Here is a 16686-nt window from a genome sequence, read left to right as displayed (position 1 = left end):
TATATATATATATATATATATATATATATGTAGATATAGACATATCTACATATATGTGTGTAGATATATATATGTAGTTATATATGTATAAATATATATATACATATCTACATATATATGTGTGTAGATATATATATATGTAGTTATATATGTATAAATATATATGTAGATAAATATATGTATATATATATATGTATTTATATACATATATACACACATATATACATATATGTATTTATATACATATATACACACATATATACATATATATATATATATATATATGTCTTCATATAAGTGTGTACATATATATATATGTAGATATATACTGTATATATATATGTATGTATATATATATTTACACATGTACATATATATACATATACATATATATGAAGATATATATGTATGTGTGTAGATATATTTGTGTGTATATATATGTATATATGTGTGTGTATATATATGTGTGTATATATATACTGTATATACATGTATATGTGTGTATGTATATATATGTATATGTGTGTATATATATATATATATATATATATATGTGTGTGTATATATATGTGTGTATATATATACTGTATATATATGTATATGTGTGTATGTATATATATGTATATGTGTGTATATATATATAATGTGTGTGTGTATACATATATATATGTTATATAATATATACTTTATATATATGTATATATTCATTTATATATGTATGCGTGTTTATATATATACACACATATATATATACATATTTATATATGTGTTATATAATATATATTTTATATACATGTATATATTTATGTATGTGTATATATACATAAATATATATGTGTTATATAATATATATATTGTATATATATATGTATATCTATATATTTTATATATTAATGTATATATATTATATATGTATATATAGATGTGTGTGTTTGTATTCAACACATTAATGGGTCAGCCAAAAAGGGGACGAGATAAATGTTCCCTATGTGCTCGTATTGAAACACACTCTGTGGTTTGCTGTACACTGGACAAAAAAAACAAACAACAGAAATGTAATAATCATTTTTGCCCCACATGAATTTAATCAATAATAAATATTTGAAAGTAATAAACATTTGACACATTATAACTGATCTCATTTGTCAGTGACTTGTGGCCTGACCATTTTCAAACCTGTGTCTATTTTTGGAATATGTGAATAATAATAAATATGTGGGAGGATATGTAGTTTGTGTTTTTTTAATGAATATGTCATGAAAATGTGGTCTCTTGTCTTAATATTGCTACAAGTTCTACTATTTTATATTTCATCCTCATCCTTTGAGGTTTTGAGTTGCTCATGACGTCACATCTGGTCGAAGTAACTCGTTTTTATTCAAAGAAACAATCACTGCTAGCGTTTATAAGATTACTTTTGTATTCGAATAATTCAAAATTTAACTAATATACCCTGTTGGAGGGAATTATTCTGAAATATTGGATTGTGTTTCCATGGTGAATATTTCATGAATTTTTTTTTTTAATAAACCTTTATTTATAAATTTCAACATTGATTTTTCATGAAGTATTTTTTTAATTTTTGTAATTTTTATTTTTTTTAACGGTTCGATTTCTTTATTTTTTTTAACGGTTCGATTTCTTTCTTTTTTTTCTTAAAACAAAAAATATGATTAGTCAGCGGAAACTGAAAACTGTTGTAAAAGAGCAGTGTGGAACGCTGCATTTAAAAAAAATAAAAAACGTATATATCTTTTTATTTTTTTTTAATTTTTTTATAAACCTTTATTTATAAATTTCAACATTTGTAACATTGTTGAAAAAATATTTCATGATGGGGTTTTTTTTTGTTTGTTTTTTAGTTTTTTGACTTTTAGCCCCCTTTGAGGCTCTTCTTCTTAGAATTGACATGTAATAACATCCAGAAAACACGTTTAGCCCCCTTTAAGGCTCTTCTTCTTAGAATTGACATGTAATAACATCCAGAAAACACTTTTAGCCCCCTTTAAGGCTCTTCTTCTTAGAATTGACATGTAAAAATATTTCATGAAGTGCCACAGTCCCATGCTTTAATAATGACGTCACTATTTTCAACTTTGTGGCACCATAAAATCTACACAGGCAACAGATAATCTTGCGTGCTAAACGACTTCATTTTTCACACGAGCACGTTAGAAATACAAAAAAAATTATCAAATAGTAAATATGAGTAAAATACGTTTCTATAAAGAAACTACATAAAACTACAGTAGCATAAAAATTACAAGGTGATAAAAATGTGAATGCAAAATTGTACTACCTGCTGTGTACACACACCTCAACTACTTTGACAAATCCACATAAAAACACCAGAAAAGTGCAGTTTGAAATCATTTTCACAGTTTTTTCGTCGCTGTGGCTCGCACTTAAACAGAATGGGTAATTTGCATATTAAAACATACTTTATGGTTAGAGACGATGGCGTGAACATGCATTCAATTAGTTGGCGCTGCAAGGAATTCTGGGAATTTGTTCTGTTGTGTTTATGTTGTGTTGCGGTGCAAATATTCTCCCGAAATGTGTTTGTCATTATTGTTTGGTGTGGTTTCACGATATGGAACATATTTATGACAGTGTTGTTTATACTGCCACCCTTAGTGTGACACGTATGGTTGGTGAATAAGTAAGTGCTTCAGTCGCGCATGTGTTTCCCATTAAACAAAATGAGGTAAAATGGCGGTTAGCGGATGGAACAACAACTTGTCTCGTCGACTTCACTCAGATGTCGTAAGTAACCTATTGCAGGTTTTTTTCAACCTTTTTTTGAGTCAAGGCGCAGCATTATTCGCGTTGAAAGAATGTGGAGGCACACCACTAGCAGAAATATTTAAAAAACGAAACTGAGTTGACCGTAAAAAGTCGTTGTCGCAATTGTTGGATATGACTTTAAACCATAACCGAGTTAGTGATGGGTTGATGAGCCGTCATGAAGCGTTTCGACACATTGCAAAACTGTATTGATACTGTGTCGATACTGTGTCGCTAAATACTGACATCTGCTGGACATTAAAAATCCCTACAGGCAACCTAATGACCGACTCAACTGACACTGATTTTATGAGCTAGTACAGGGGACTGCAACCCGCGGCTCTTTCATGCCTCCGCTGTGGCTCCCTTTGGCTTTGAAACCGAATGTCAACAAATAATGGTTACTTGATTTATTATATTTATTATATTATATTAGGGACGGCGTGGCGAAGTTGGTAGAGTGGCCGTGCCAGCAATCAGAGGGTTGCTGGTTACTGGGGTTCAATCCCCACCTTCTACCATCCTAGTCACGTCCGTTGTGTCCTTGGGCAAGACACTTCACCCTTGCTCCTGATGGCTGCTGGTTAGTGCCTTGCATGGCAGCTCCTGCCATCAGTGTGTGAATGTGTGTGTGAATGGGTGAATGTGGAAATACTGTCAAAAGCGCTTTGAGTACCTTGAAGGTAGAAAAGCGCTATACAAGTATAAGCCATTTATCATTTATTTATTTATATTTCATTTTCTTTATTTTATTTTAATTTAACAGTTGTTATTTTGGAGAGTTCTGGGATCTTGTCATATGAAAATAAAACACCAGTGTTTCCCACACATTTATTTATTTGTGGCGGCCCACCACGAAAGAATTACGTCCGCCACAAATATTTTTTTTTTTTTTTTTTTGTCCTGCCCAGCTTCTCAGGCAAATCATATAGTTGATGTAGATGCCCATATAGGCTGTTCAGATATACTTTACAAAAGAGAAGTGTAGGATACTTCTCTTGTTGCCTTATTTGTATTTGACTACTACTGTTTTCTGTTTATTTGTTACTGACTGTGGCAGGACACCTCTGCCTCTGTTTCACTTTATGTTGCTGGTAAATAATATGGTTGTACTAGTAGGCTAAAGTTAAATTATTTAATATCAATCCAATCCACTTTATTTATATAGCACATTTACACAACAAGAATGTTTCCAAAGTGCTGCACAGCCATGTTAAAAACAATATTAAAAACAATATTAAAAACAATATTAAAAATAATATTAAAAACAATATTATGCTACACCAATGACTGAATAAAAACAAAGAATAAATGAATAGAAAACCAATACAGAGACAACATAAAAAATAAATATGATTAAAAACTATTTTAAAGGGTAAAACCAATTAAAACAGTAAAATAGACATCAAAATTTATAACCCTAACCCTAACCACACAGGACAACAGAGGACAGAAGACCACACAACTCACGTAGTGTTAAAAGCCAAAGCATAAAAGTGGGTCTTAAGACGAGACTTAAAACACTCCACTGTGGGAGCAGTGGAGTTAGTTAATATGCACTAATTAAAGGGGCAGAGCTTTGAGACATTTTAGCTTTTATATTTTATAAGATATATTTTTTGTAAGAACCCCAATTAATAAATATATTTCAGTGAATAACTTATTGTTCAAATCTGTATATAAATATGTACATAAAGTGTTGTAATTATATTGTAAAATGGATGGATGGATGGATGGATGGACGTTTAAAACAAAACTGTTATTATTAATTAGTAAGTATACATTTTTTGAGCCTTTTTAGAGAAAATCATATTGTAGTAAATTATGCAAATTAATCGATGATGTCATGGTGACCACACCCATGGACACGCCCCCACCGCCACAGGTATCTTGGCAGTTTATGGGAAGCACTGAATATGCCGCAGTCGTATGCCTTCAGAACATTGGAATGAGTTGATTTTTATTTTTTTAATCATTAATAAGGGAAGGAACAGTGTATTTTTTTCTAATGTTCAAAATAATTTGATGATTAGCTTTGTTATACCCAGAAATACATCAAATAAGTGTTTATTTTCATAAGTCCTGTAGCACAAGTGTAAGGAAACTATAAGTGGTTTTATCGTCATTTTAGGAATCTAACATAGTTCGCGGCTCTAGGTGGGTTTTATTTGGGGGTAAATGGGCTCCATTGGCTGAAGGTTGCCGACCCCTGACCTAGTATATACAATAATATAAACCAAGTCATTGTATTTCATTAAGAATTATTTCATATCTTCATTTAAATAATAATATCTTTTTTAGATACAGTCAATAATGTGAACATGTATCATAACATGGAAATCTAAGAGAACGTGTTGTGAATGAGGATGCTTGTGGACTGGGAAATTATTATATATCTTTTTTTACACATTTTTATTTAAAAAAAAAAACAGTTTTTCCAACGTATTAAATTTTAGACGATTTCTCTTCTTAGTTGTTATTTCTCCAGCTGTAGAAAAGACCCGCTCACAGGGCACGCGTATCGGTCACGTGACCGAAACAGCTCACGATCGGTCACGTGACTTTCTAAAAGCGGTATGCGCACCAACACAGGGTTTTGTTCTATGAGCTCGGCGCATGCGCCGATGCATCGGTATTGCCGGACCCATCACTATAGCTCTTGTCTCAAAGTATGTGTACTGTCACCACCTGTCACATCACACCCTGACTTATTTGGAGTTTTTTACGGTTTTCCTGTGTGTAGTGTTTTAGGTCTTGTCTTGCGCTCCTATTTTGGTGGCTTTTTCTCTTATTTTGGTATTTTCCTGTAGCAGTTTCATGTCTTCCTTTGAGCGATATTTCCCGCATCTACTTTGTTTTAGCAATCCAGAATATTTCAGTTGTTTTTATCCTTCTTAGTGGGGACGTTGTTGATTGTCATGTCATGTTCGGATGTACATCGTCTTTGCTCCACAGTAAGTCTTTGCTGTCGTCCAGCATTCTGTTTTTGTTTACTTTGTAGCCAGTTCAGTTTTAGTTTCATTCTGCATAGCCTTCCCTAAGCTTCAATGCCTTTTCTTAGGGGCACTCACCTTTTGTTTATTTTTGGTTTACGCATTAGACACCTTTTTACCTGCACGCTGCCTCCCGCTGTTTCCGACATCTACAAAGCAATTAGCTACCTGCTGCCACCTACTGGTATGGAAAAGTATTACACGAACTCTAGACAGCACCAACACTTAACAACACATCATATATATATATATATATATATATATACTTTTTAACAGATGTACGTCGTATTAGTTTTAGTCTTTTAGAAAAAGTTTGTACACCGCTGGCCTTAAAGTTGATGAGTCAGCAGGTCAACAACAGCAGTGTTGTTATGGGAGGAAGACGAGGTCAGACACAGAGTCTCTCTCACATACAATTGTCTTGTCTTCACTGGGATGACTGAGAATCCTAGAATACCACAGCACATTTCCAAATATTTGGCCTATTAGCTTTTAGTCTCTTTGACCTTTGACCTTATCAGTTGTAAAATGACTAAATACTGTATATGATCATTCCTTTTTACATTTTGTAAATTAAAGACGCTAATACAATGTAGGTCAATATATGCTAAGCTATCTGGGAAAAAACATCCCCTTCTGAGGGCCAATAAAAAGCAAGCCCCTTATAAATGTGAATATATATATATATATATATATATATATATATATATATATATATATATATATATATATATATATATATATATATATATACTGTAGTATGAATGTAAATATATATATACTGTAGTATAATTGTAAATATAAATATATATACTGTAGTATAAATGTAAATATAAATATATATAAACTGTAGTATAAATGTAAATATACATATATACTGTAGTATAAATGTAAATATAAATATATATAAACTGTAGTATAAATGTAAATATACATATATACTGTAGTATAAATATGAATATATATACACTGTAGTATAAATGTAAATATACATATATACTGTAGTATAAATGTAAATATATATATACTGTAGTATAAATGTAAATATAATTATATATACTGTAGTATGAATGTAAATAGGAATATATATATATATATATTGTAGTATAAATGTAAATATAAATATATATACTGTAGTATGAATGTAAATATAAATATATATACTGTAGTATGAATGTAAATATAAATATATATATACTGTAGTATGAATGTAAATATAAATATATATATATACTCTAGTACACATTTAAATATATATATATATACTGTAGTTCCTCTTGACACACATCCAACTCACAAAGAACACACAATTTAAAACAAAGAAGAAAATGTACTTTATTTCAAAAGTATGGATTTTCTTATTTTCCTTATAAATATATTCACTTCATCCAAACCTCGTCTGACTTGTTTTACACATTTAAAAAAAATTCTTTGGGTGCTCCCTTCACACACACAAGCAGCTGAGATGACGTCTGCATAGATTTGCACAGCTGCATGCTGCTGCAGCTAGAGCGCACACACACACACACACACGTGGTAACACACTTAAAACACACTTAGGGTCTGATCTACTCAACATTTGCGACTAATAAAACACAAGCAAACTTGATAGCACACGCAAAGCTGATCTACTAAAATTGTGTGCAGAGGATTGTGTGTCCTTAGTGAGCAGAATAAAGCGCACAATCCATGAAGCGTGTCTGTCTGCATGAAGATGCAGAATAGATGTTGATCATCAGATTGCCCACAATGCAGGGAGGCTTTATCAAGACTTAAACTGTTCTGCGGCCGCTGTTTTGCATCCATATTTAGTACGTCTAGAAAGAACGTGCAAACTGGCAGTCTGCCCTGTCCATATATGGACTGTCATAAATAAAAATATTAGACAAATCGTCTATTCAGCAATATCATTTCATGATTTTATAGCTGCTGGATGACTTAAAGGGGCTGATTAAATGAAATTGCAGATTTTTTTTCATAAAGGGAAATACATTTTTCAATGTCTAATGAAAAGACTTCTTGCAATATGCATTTTCTTGTGGTTGGATCATTCCAGACGTATGGATGCGCTTCGTCAGTTTGTAAAAATTGTTTCTGTTGTCTAGATTGCGATTCTATATTGCAGAAACGGTGTCACAGATCATAACCGAGAGAAATTTGTGTCTCAATGGCCACCTAAATGCCTTAGTACACACAAAAATCTCATTAAATTATGCCGATTCGCATCACTTTTGCAATTGTTCTAAGTTGCACACACAGTCTTAGTAGATCACACGCAACACACCGACTATTAGCACACAACATTTGATTGATTGCACACACTGTTTAGCGCGTGGTATTCAGATCTTAGTAGATCAGGCCCTTGTCGTTTACATAACAAAAAACCCATAAGAACCCACAAACACTTAAAGTATGATAATAAAAAAGAAAACATGAACAAATACTGCTAATTCATATCAAAGATATGTGATGTTCATGGTAAATGTATTCCTTTTTGTTGTGCGCGGTACCACAAATGTACTCACCATTGAAATAAATAACATGTTTTCATTCAAAGTAAGTATTACAGATGTTCGATAATGGCTTTTTTGCCGATATTCCGATATTGTCCAACTCTTAATTACCGATTCCGATATCAACCGATACCGATATATACAGTCGTGGAATTAACACATTATTATGCCTAATTTTGTTGTGATGCCCCGCTGGATGCATTAAACAATGTAACAAGGTTTTCCAAAATAAATCAACTCAAGTTATGGAAAAAAAAATGCCAACATGGCACTGCCATATTTATTATTGAAGTCACAAAGTGCATTATTTTTTTTTAACATGCCTCAAAACAACAGCTTGGAATTTGGGACATGCTCTCCCTGAGAGAGCATGAGGACGTGTATATTGTAGCATCCCGGAAGAGTTAGTGCTGCAAGGGGTTCTGGGTATTTGTTCCGTTGTGTTACGGTGCGGATGTTCTCCCGAAATGTGTTTGTCATTCTTGTTTGGTGTGGGTTCACAGTGTGGCGCATATTTGTAACAGTGTTAAAGTTGTTTATACGGCCACCCTCAGCGTGACCTGTATGACTGTTGACCAAGTATGCATGCATTCACTTGTGTGTGTGTGTGAAAAGCCGTAGATATTACGTGATTGGTCCGGCACGCAAAGGTTTATTGGCGGTCTGTACTTCTCCCTACGTCCGTGTATCACTCCGTACAGCGGCGTTTTAAAAAGTCATACATTTTACTTTTTGAAACCGATACCGATAATTTCCGATATTACATTTTAAAGCATTTATCGGCCGATAATATTGGCAGTCAAAATATTATCAGACGTCTCTAATTAGTATGGTTGTTATTAGAGATGTCTGATAATATCAGCCTGCCGATATTATCGGCCGATAAATGCTTTAAAATGTAATATTGGAAATTATCGGCATCGTTTTTTTTATTATCAGTATGTTTTTTTTTTGTTTTTTTTTGTTTTTTTTTAATTTTTTATTAAATCAACATAAAAAACACAAGATACACTTACAATTAAAGCTGCAAGCAGCGATGGACGGGACCGACTTTGAGGGCTCATAAAATCCAAACCGTAGCAGTAATTAAAACTCTTTCATCAACTTTTAATCAGAAGGGTTCAATCTCTCTCCTGTGCTAATTTGAAGCCGACACGACAAACGCGCTCAGAGGAGATAATGTTTGAAAAAAGGTGACTGTTTTTACTCAACTTTGGTTTTGAAGGGGGAATTGCAAACTTCCTGTTGATTTTTGCTGGGGGTTGTCAGTGTATGAAATATAGGTCCAAGTGAGACCTACATAGAGGTTTTTGTTTGATGTCTCTACGACATTCCTACTGGGAGTTACAGGCAGTTTTGTCTATGTTTTATTCCTAGGTGAAGCAATTTTGAGTTTTGGGTTGGGGTTTTTGATTAGATCGCAATTTTCGCCAGTCCTGATGTGTGTGTCCAATTTGGTGAGTTTTGAAGCATGTTAAGGGGGTCAAATTACAGCTCAAAGAGGCGGCGGTATAATAATAATAAAACGCTAGAAATACAATAGGGTCCTCTGTCCCAAAGGGACTCGGTCCCTAATTAGTGCACCAACCCAAAAAACCTCTCTCCCTCATTCACACTCATTCACACAAAAGGGTTGTTTCTTTCTGTTATTAATATTCTGCTTCCTACATTATATATCAATATTAGAGATGTCCGATAATATCGGCCTGCCGATATTATCAGCCGATATATGCGTTAAAATGTAATATCGGAAATTATCGGTATCGTTTTTTTTTTGTTTTTTTTAAATAAATCAACATAGAAAACACAAGATACACTTACAATTAGTGCACCAACCCAAAAAACCTCCCTCCCCCATTTACACTCGTTCACACAAAAGGGTTGTTTCTTTCTGTTATTAATATTCTGGTTCCTACATTATATATCAATATATATCAATACAGTCTGCAAGGGATACAGTCCGTAAGCACACATGATTGTGCGTGCTGCTGGTCCACTAATAGTACTAACCTTTAACAGTTAATTTTACTAATTTTCATTCATTACTAGTTTCTATGTAACTGTTCTTATATTGTTTTACTTTCTTTTTTATTCAAGAAAATGTTTTTAATTTATTTATCTTATTTTACTAATTTTTTTAAAAAGTACATTAGCTTCACCATACCTGGTTGTCCAAATTAGGCATAATAATGTGTTAATTCCACGACTGCATATATCGGTTGATATCGGTATCGGTTGATATCGGTATCAGTAATTAAAGAGTTGGACAATATCGGAATATCGGATATCGGCAAAAAGCCATTATCGGACATCCCTAATCAATATATATCAATACAGTCTGCAAGGGATACAGTCCGTAAGCACACATGATTGTGCGTGCTGCTGGTCCACTAATAGTACTAACCTTTATCAGTTAATTTGACTAATTTTCATTCATTACTAGTTTCTATGTAACTGTTTTTATATTGTTTTACTTTCTTTTTTATTCAAGAAAATGTTTTTAATTTATTTCTTATTTTATTAAATTTTTTAAAAAGGACCATATATTCACCATACCTGGTTGTCCAAATTACGCATAATAATGTGTTAATTCCACGACTGTATATATCGGTATCGGTTGATATCGGTATCGGTAATTAAGAGTTGGACAATATCGGATATCGGCAAAAATGAGATCTCTAGTTGTTATTGTCAATACAGGCTTCCCGTGCCATGTTAAGGCTAATTGTAGCGATGTGTCCCTAGTTTGTTTGGTATTAATTAATTGGACAATTAATATAAAAACAGTTGAATTCTGAAATTAGACTTTTAATGACAGATGATAAGCTTTTGGAAATGAGCGAGCTTGAATGACTATTTTGTGGAAACTACATCCTGGGATAGTCACGTGACAACCTCTCTAACATGTTTCCACTTAGGGACTGAACTATAGTTCAAAGCATGCCAAAGTTGTACAGGACATATTTTACGACATTCCAAGTGTTCTAAGTGGGTTCTTACGGGCCAAAAGGAACTCAAAGTGTTAATGAAGTGTTGAAGCAGTGAAGATGGAGGTAGTTTGTAGATGTGTTGTCAAAATCAACACATCTTTTTAATGATATGAAATAGAAAGAAGTTGCAGTTGAGGAACAAATGGAGCGATGTTGTGGTTTCTCTTTGTTCCCACGTCCATGTAAACATTGTTGAGGATTTGGTCAGCTGGGAAAATGTTCAAAATAAAAAGAGGACGGCGTCTTGTCAGCAAAATGAACGTGCATGAGAGCAGGCGTGTCCAAGTCTTTTTCCAGAAAAAGTTGCCGTACAGAAAAATGAAAGGAAGTTTGGGGGTCACTTTAATACTTTAAAGATGCTAACATTATTCCAATCCAATCAATAAGCAATTTGGACAATATTTAATTTGTGCAATAGACACCCCTTGCATTAGAAGTTTTGAAATGTTGAAAACTAATCCACCCTGAAAATGTTTGGAGAGCAACATTCCAATCCTCCCTTCAATGAAACATGTCCACCAGCAAAGACTAAAGTGCTGTAGAGAACTTTATTATTTCTGATTGATTATTGCATCCGTCAATTTACTGTACTTCTGTTCTGCTTTTGTTGGAAAACAGGATACACAGAGCTTTAGTTGTACATATTAGCTTGGAAGTCCCCCCCAAAATTCAGAAAATGACAAAGTGCTTGAGTGCTGATGATAAAAGATACAGTCGTGCTCATAAGTTGACATACCCTGGGAGAATTTATGATTTCTTGGCCATTCTTCACAGAATATGAATGATAACACAAAAACCTTTCTTCCACTCATGCTTAATGGTTGTGTGAAGCTATTTATTGGCAAACAACTGTTTACTTTTTTTAAAATCAAAATGATTTGAAGAAAAATGGGCTGCATGGTCGAGTCGCCAGAAGAAAGCCATCACTCCGAATGACTTTGTTCCAGAAGTTTTGAGGCTTGTCTCTGTGCCGTTTGGCGTAATGTAAGCGGGATACTTTGTGACATTCTTCTGGCGACTGGACCATGCAGCCCATTTTTCTTCAAGTGCCTCGTTATTGTGCATCTTGAAACAGCCACACCACAATTTTTCAGAGAGTCCTGTATTTCAGCTGAAGTTATTTGTGGATTTTTCTTTGCAACTCGGACAATTTTCCTGGCTGTTGTGGCTGAAATCTTTGCTGGTCTACCTGAATCCCTCATTTTCCACTTCTTAATCAGCGTTTGAACACTGCTGATTGGCATTCTCAATTCCTTGGATATCTTTTTATACCCCTTTCCTGTTTTATGCAGTTCAATTACCTTTTCTCGCAGATCCTTTGACAATTCTTTTGCCTTCCTTGTGACTCAGAATCCAGAAACATCTGTGCAGCGCTGGATGAAAGATGCAATGGTCTGTCAGAAGCCCAGAAACTCACTGACCTTTTACACACACACATTAATTACAAACAAACAGGTCACAGGTGAGGATTGGAACCTTGATTAGCCATTCAAACCTGTTTGTGTCAACTTTTGTGCATGTTATCAGATCAAAGTCACTAGGGTATGTAAACTTTGGATCTGGGTCATTTGGGTACTTTCTTTTGTCATTTTGATTTAAAAAGAGTAAACACAGTTGTTTACCAATAAATAGCTTCACACAACCGAAGAAAGGTTTTTGTGTTATCATTCATATTCTCTGAAGAATGGCCAAGAAATCATCAATTCTCCCAGGGTATGTCAACTTACGAGCACGACCGTATATTGATGGCTGGTGACATTTATGACGCGCTGATCTCCCAAAGAAAGGAATAAAAGCCATCAAAGAAACAGCTTTGACTTCACGGCGGTGTTTCAATTGGCACACTTCATTACATCCTAAACACTTATTAGCCTAAATGCAGTGCACTGGCCGTACAGTTGCACTCAACACGCCCCCCGGTGGTGAGCGCGCAGCAATGCACCCTCACTCACCACCCTCGGTAGTCAACATCTTGGCGCCGTAGCGACTGAAATTCACGACTTGCAAGGAGAGACCAACGAAAAGAGGAAAGGAGTAAATATCGTGATAGTCGACTCCGGTAAGTGCAAAACGGCAGTAATTGACTTAGGACAGCAGGTAGTGATTATACCTTAATTGCATTTTGTGCGTTATTCCTTTAATTAGACCAATTCATCTCTGCTCATTCTCTCCAATTCAACCAAGCACTGCAACCTCGAAGCTTTGTCTAATTACATTTCGGCCCATCATCGTCATTTCTAACAATGGCTCGTCCCTGAGTGGCGCTCAAACGTGTCAACTGGCTAACCAATCAAACGCCTCTGAAATTGCTCATCGTCTCTCATTGGCTTAGTTTCCTCCACTTCATGCGAGCAGTAGCGGGGTGGGGGGGGGGCTATTTCTGACACACGGCTTCTGGTCTTTGGAGGTTTTTTCTCCCTCATCCTCGAGGCGCTCCCGAGAGAAAGTCTCCATGGGAGATTGTCCGTGTGGCCCAGACCTAAAACCACTACTGAAGATAACACGACGCTGTCAACATTCGCGCTCTCAGTAATTAAGTACACAGTGTGCATAGTAAACTTGTTGAAGTCATAGTATACTTGTTGAAGTCATAGTATACTTGTTGAAGTCATAGTAAACTTGTTGAAGTCATAGTAAACTTGTTGAAGTCACAGTATACTTGTTGAAGTCATAGTATACTTTTTGAGGTTTTGAGTGTACTATGACTTCAATAACTAAATTATGGCATAAAGTATTATGTCATAGTATACTTATTGAAATCATAGTATACTTGTTTAAGTCATAGTATACTTATTGAAATCATAGTATACTTGTTGAAGTCACAGTAAACTTGTTGAAGTCATAGTAAACTTGTTGAAGTCACAGTATACTTGTTGAAGTCATAGTATATTTTTTGAGGTTTTGAGTGTACTATGACTTCAATAACTATACTATGGCATGACGTATACTTATTGAAATCATAGTATACTTGTTTAAGTCATAGTATACTTATTGAAATCATAGTATACTTGTTGAAGTCATAGTATACTTTTTGAAGCTGTTGTATATTGTTGAAGTCGTAGAATACACATTGCAGTCATTCCATACTTGTTGAAGTCAAGGTAAAATTATTGAAGCAATAGTGTACTTGTTGAAGTCATAGTATATTGTTGATGTCATAACATACTTATTGAAGTCACAGTATACTTGTTGAAGTCATAGTATACTTATTGAAGTCATTGTATATTGTTGTCATAATATACTTGTTGAAGTCACAGTATATATATTGAAGTCATACTATTCTTGTTGAAGTCCTAGTATATTTTTTGAGGTTTCGAGTGTACTACGACTTCAATAAATATACTATGACAAAGTATTATGTCATAGTATATTTATTGAAGTCCTACTACACTTATTGAAGTCATCATTTTCCTTATTGAAGTCATTGTATAAGTCAAAACATACTTATTGAAATCATAGTATACTTGTTTAAGTCATAGTGTAGTTATTGAAATCATAGTATACTTGTTGAAGTCATAGTGTAGTTATTGAAATCATAGTATACTTGTTGAAGTCATAGTATACTTTTTGAAGTCGTATATTGTTGAAGTCATAGAATACACATTGCAGTCATTGTATACTTGTTGAAGTCAAGGTACAATTATTGAAGCAATAGTGTACTTGTTGAAGTCATAGTATACTTATTGAAGTCATTGTATATTGTTGTCATAATATACTTGTTAAAGTCACAGTATATATATTGAAGTCATACTATTCTTGTTGAAGTCCTAGTATATTTTTTGAGGTTTCGAGTGTACTACGACTTCAATAAATATACTATGACAAAGTATTATGTCATAGTATATTTATTGAAGTCATACTACACTTATTGAAGTCATCATTTTCCTTATTGAAGTCATTGTATAAGTCAAAACATACTTATTGAAATCATAGTATACTTGTTTAAGTCATAGTGTAGTTATTGAAATCATAGTATACTTGTTTAAGTCATAGTGTAGTTATTGAAGTCATAGTATACTTTTTGAAGTCGTATATTGTTGAAGTCATAGAATACACATTGCAGTCATTGTATACTTGTTGAAGTCAAGGTACAATTATTGAAGCAATAGTGTACTTGTTGAAGTCATAGTATACTTATTGAAGTCATTGTATATTGTTGACACAATATACTTATTGAAGTCACAGTATACTTGTCGAAGTCATAGTAAACTTATTGAAGTCATAGTATACTTGTTGAAGTCACAGTATATATATTGAAGTCATACTATTCTTGTTGAAGTCATAGTATATCTTTTGAGGTTTTGAGTGTACTATGACTTCAATAAATATACTATGACAAAGTATTATGTCATAGTATATTTATTGAAGTCATACTACACTTATTGAAGTCATCATTTTCCTTATTGAAGTCATTGTATATTATTTAAGTCAAAACATATTTATTGAAATTATAGTATACTTGTTTAAGTCGTAGTACAGTTATTGAAATCATAGTATACTTTTTGAAGTCGTTGTATATTGTTGAAGTCATGGAATACACATTGCAGTCATTCGGTTAGAGTGTCCGCCCTGAGATCGGTAGGTCGGGAGTTCAAACCCCGGCCGAGTCATACCAAAGACTATAAAAATGGGAGCCATTACCTCCCTGCTTGGCACTCAGCATCAAGGGTTGGAATTGGGGGTTAAATCACCAAAAATGATTCCCCGGGCGCGGCCAGTGCTGCTGCTCACTGCTCCCCTCACCTCCCAGGGGGGCGATCAAGGGTGATGGGTCAAATGCAGAGAATAATTTCGCCACACCTAGTGTGTGTGTGACAATCATTGGTACTTTAACTTGAACTTAACTATACTTGTTGAAGTCCAGGTAAAATTATTGACGCAATAGTGTACTTGTTGAAGTCATTGTATATTGTTGAAGTCACAGTATACTTGTTGAAGTCCTAGTATACTTGTTGAAGTGTGCAAATGGAAACAGAGCGTGCCAAGAAGATGCTACCATGTTAACATTCTGTGTTTCCAAGCTGCTCTAACGTGTCCACTGTGTGGGCGAGGAGAGACATTTAAAGTGTTACCTCCCACAGCAGGGGTCCCCAACATTGTTTGCACCAGGGACCGCTTTAATGCAGCATTATCATCACAGACCGGCCTTCATTACCACAGACCGGCCTTCATTACCGTAGACCACACTTCCACATGTGGCAGACAAATACAGTTAAAATAAGTGCAGGAAAAATACAACTCACCATGACGCTGAATTAGTGGGAGCTTATTTCTTTGTGATGTGATTTCCCCCAGCAGGTTTATTGTATGTACTGTATATATTATATACCCTAAACCTGCCTGTATATATTATATACCATCAACCTGCCTGTATATATTATATACCATCAACCTGCCTGTATA

General features: G+C 34.1%; 1 long non-coding RNA gene across 3 annotated transcripts in view; it reads left to right on the top strand.

Annotated features, from left to right (window-relative positions):
- The first annotated feature begins 2696 nt into the window (after window positions 1-2696).
- Window positions 2697-16686, top strand: part of LOC133652569 (uncharacterized) — a 58540-nt gene continuing 44550 nt past the window's right edge. For 2 of the 3 annotated variants that reach the window (XR_009826595.1, XR_009826597.1), the window contains exon 1: window positions 2698-2766. This is a non-coding gene — a long non-coding RNA (uncharacterized LOC133652569). Of the gene's footprint in view, window positions 2767-16686 lie in introns of all 3 variants that reach the window. The other variant, XR_009826596.1, reaches the window with a different exon arrangement.

This window comes from Entelurus aequoreus, linkage group LG06 (genome assembly GCF_033978785.1).
Source record: "Entelurus aequoreus isolate RoL-2023_Sb linkage group LG06, RoL_Eaeq_v1.1, whole genome shotgun sequence".
Taxonomy (NCBI): Eukaryota; Metazoa; Chordata; class Actinopteri; order Syngnathiformes; family Syngnathidae; genus Entelurus; species Entelurus aequoreus.
Note: the sequence above shows the minus strand (reverse complement) of the source record. Positions and strands in the feature narration are given on the sequence as shown.